At 39.4% G+C, this 3,810-nt stretch overlaps 1 long non-coding RNA gene across 1 annotated transcript in view; it reads left to right on the top strand.

Moving 5' to 3' along the window:
* Positions 1–1,419: 1,419 nt before the first annotated feature.
* LOC108533122 (uncharacterized) overlaps positions 1,420–3,810 on the top strand; it is a 25,682-nt gene continuing 23,291 nt past the window's right edge. The window contains exon 1 of the long non-coding RNA XR_001886661.1: positions 1,420–1,664. This is a non-coding gene — a long non-coding RNA (uncharacterized LOC108533122). The remainder of the gene's footprint in view (positions 1,665–3,810) is intronic.

The raw sequence follows: 3,810 nt of genomic DNA, 5'->3' as shown, positions 1-3,810 counted from the left end.
GGCAGTGACACAGCCTCATACTATATATTAGTGTAATTACCTGATTAGTATCTATTCACTCCTTTATATTATAAGTTTATAAAAGCAAGGACCTTGTTGTATTACCAACGTGTCATTGAATCCTAATTCAATGCTTCAAGCATGGTAAATGTTAATGAATGAATAAGGTTTTTGAAAGGCAGGAACATTGTGTTGACCTTACTCATAGTATCTTTCATAGGATTGTGTGCATCCACACACTAAGATGTTCTACAATTCAGTTAGAGCGCTGTACATTTTAATATGTGTACTATTTTCATGCTACCTTAAGCTCCTTATAATTATGGGTACTAAATAGAGTACAATCAAATGACATTTAAAAATAATTAGAAGAGTTAATTTGGGGATCATAGTTTTCTACTAGAAGAAGGATTTAATTAAAATGTATTACAGAAGGCCAGATTTCTCTGTTCAGATGAGTAATTCTTTCTGAATCAGGGTAAAAATCATGCCACTTTATAAGATGCTATAAGTCCAGTTCCACAGGAAGGGTGGGAAGGAATCCAGCGCCCTTAAGAACTTGCTATTGTCTAGGCACCTTAGGCATTAGATCTTACAAAAGCTCTGGGAGGTTGATTTTTATCATTAGCTCATTTTAAGTCATGATAAGACAGAGACTTAGAGATGTTGCATAATCTTCTCTGCCTAGATCCCTAGAGTCATCTATTAGTAAAGTTGGGAATTAGAAACCAAGCCTGTTGGACAGAAGCCAAGGCCCATCCCAGTCAATAGAATGGGAGAGATGACACACCATTTTATCCACATTCAAATAACCCCTTTGGGGTCAGAATCTCCTAACTTCTCTAAAGAAAAGTATTATAGGAGAGTGCTGACCAGGTGGAAAGACTCACAGAATCAGACACACACACACACACACACACACACACACACACACACACACACACAGACACGCACACGTGTATATATAGACTGTATGCACTGTATATACATACACTTCAAAATATATTCCTATTGTAAATTAGGCAACACAATTAGAGAACATGTAAACATGAACATGTACTTTTTTTTGGTTTGTGTATTTGATTGAGCCAAGCCTGGGACAGATGGCGTCTAAACTGGAGTAATATGGTGTAAACAATCCCCTTGCCCTTTCTTGTATGCCCTTCTCTTTCTCTAGACCTTCCTCTCAGAGTTCTGACTTAGCTTCTGATGTAGCTGACAGAATTTCTTCTCTCTCGTTCCCACCACAGTATATATCTATTGAATTGTTGAACTGGATTATGTCAGAAGCATTAATTGGAAATCATCACTCTGTAGAGAACAATAAAAACACAAAATCTCATGACCAAGGAAGAGCCAAAGAGCTTGTCTGGATTTCTTGACCTCACCTCTCAGAATGTTGACAATGAACTACAACCAAAACACAACCATGGCAACAAATTAGATATTTGTTGAATCAGGCCAAGGCATAAAAATATACTGTATGCCAAAATGTAAAGGTGACATGAGTGATCAAAAGAGAGGGAAAGTGAAAGGTCAAGGGAGAAACTCTCAGCATGTAGGTACGGAACCATTTCCATGAGGTCAGCTACATTCCAAAGCGGCTGCGGCACTTGATGGCGAGCTGTCGGGGCATGCTGCACAGCCCAAGACAGTCTTTGAAGGTTTGTACCCACCCTCGTTTCCTGGAGATTTATGAGGCCAGTTCTGACTCTGTCTTCCCAGTGCTACATCACAAACATGCATCTATACTCTTCTTAAATGAAACATGGATCTATACTCTTCTTAACTGAAATAATAGGCACCACAATAAGAAGGGCTGGGTGTATAGGTTGGGCAGATTTCACTCCTCTTTATGGACAGATTACTTTGGTAATTATAAACCAAATGGGTAGAATTAATTCATGTTTATTGAGCATTGAATTCTGGAGCCTGAAATCACAATATTGTATATATTCTATGTGAGTTTCTTTTTTTCCTTTGTTCCTCTTTTCTCTTCTCCCTCATCCTTCCTTTTCCTTTTCATTCAACAAATGTTTATTGGTGCTTACTCACCAGGCACTGCTCTAGGGGCTGAGAAGACATCAGTGATCAAGATAGATACAGCCCCTGACACTGTAGAATGTATCAAGACTAAAAGAAAAGGTTGTGTGAAGGATTTCTTTGAAAGTCCTATATGCTCATTTCTGTAGGAATGATCCAGGGGTTTATAAACAAAAATAGAGGTAAATTAAAATATTTCATGATCTTAAATGTGTGTCAGATACACTCTGGCTATATACAGAAACTAAGAAACTAAGAGAACTGGAGGAGGTAAGGCATATGATGGGAAGAAGTCGCTGCACCAGGAAGTGTAGAACAGTTCAGATCAGTGGTCAACTTCTAGAAGGCTCTGTGGTATATAAGAGGCGATGCCTCTGCCCAGAGACAGAGCAAGTGCCTGGGGAAAGTAGCTGATGAAATCATCAGAAGGTCTGGCTTATGACAAAAGGGTGCATGGAAAGTTCAAGAGACTGAAGAAATTGTCATAGTGGCAAGGAAGCAGAGAGGGGCATACATGTGTAAAATTAGGCTGTAAAAATAGGGGGTAACCAATCAGGCATTGCCTTGCAGGTCGTCATAAGAATTTTGGTCTTTATCTCGTGTGAAATGAAGACTTAGGTATGTTTTTAAGTATGCCAGTTTGTGTATGTCTCTATGTGTGTTTCCAAGAGAGGAAAAAAAGAGAGGGCAATTTTTGGAAATTCCAAGTGTACCGCAGTGGCAGTGAGGTTACTGTAAGGCAGTAAACTTAAAAACAAATGACATTAGCTTGGAATAAGGTAATGGCCTTAAAGTGAGAGAGAATAGCCAGCTTTGAGTGATGTGAAAAAGATAAAATCCACAGGCCATGCAGTTGGCTGCATTTGATAGAAGGTTACAAAGGTTAACGCCTAGATTTCCGCGTTTTGTAGCATATAGATGATAGCGTCATTCCCTGAGATAGTAAACATTGAGGGTAGAGTCAATTTGTTGGAGAGGAGGACAATTAACTTTATTTTGAAACTACTAAATATGAGGTGGTTTAGTGACACCCAAACGGAGATACCAAAGAGGCAGATGAATGGATGGGTTTGGGGCTCACAAAGTCTATGATAGACACACTAATTCATGAGTCATCTGTAGTGAGGTGATAATTGAAGCCATTGGCCCAGATGGGATCTCTTTGTTTAAATGTAGAGTATAAGAAGAGGGCGTAGGAACAAACCTTGCGAAATAACATTTCTTGGCCAGATAAATGAGATTAAAGTTGAAGTGGAGATAAAAGAGAAGTAAACAAAGATGTAGGGGGAAAACCAAAACAGTCTTGTGACACGGAAACAAAGAGAAGAGGGCATTTTAAGAATCAACAAGTAGTCTATAGTGTGAAGTACTTTTTTTTTCCTTTTTATTATACTTTAAGTTCTAGGGTACATGTGCATAATGTGCAGGTTTGTTACATATGTATACTTGTGCCATGTTGGTGTGCTGCACCCATCAACTCGTCAGCACTCATCAACTCGTCATTTACATCAGGTATAACTCCTAATGCAATCCCTCCCCCAACCCCACTCCCCATAATAGGCCCCGGTGTGTGATGTTCCCCTTCCCGAGTCCAAGTGATCTCATTGTTCAGTTCCCACCTATGAGTGAGAACATGTGGTGTTTGGTTTTCTGTTCTTGCGATAGTTTGCTGAGAATGATGGTTTCCAGCTGCATCCACGTTCCTACAAAGGACACAAACTCATCATTTTTTATGGCTGCATGGTATTCCATGGTGTATATGTGCCA

The sequence above is a fragment of the Rhinopithecus bieti genome, unplaced genomic scaffold (assembly GCF_001698545.2).
Source record: "Rhinopithecus bieti isolate Rb0 unplaced genomic scaffold, ASM169854v2 scaffold_65, whole genome shotgun sequence".
Lineage (NCBI taxonomy): Eukaryota > Metazoa > Chordata > Mammalia > Primates > Cercopithecidae > Rhinopithecus > Rhinopithecus bieti.
Note: the sequence above shows the minus strand (reverse complement) of the source record. Positions and strands in the feature narration are given on the sequence as shown.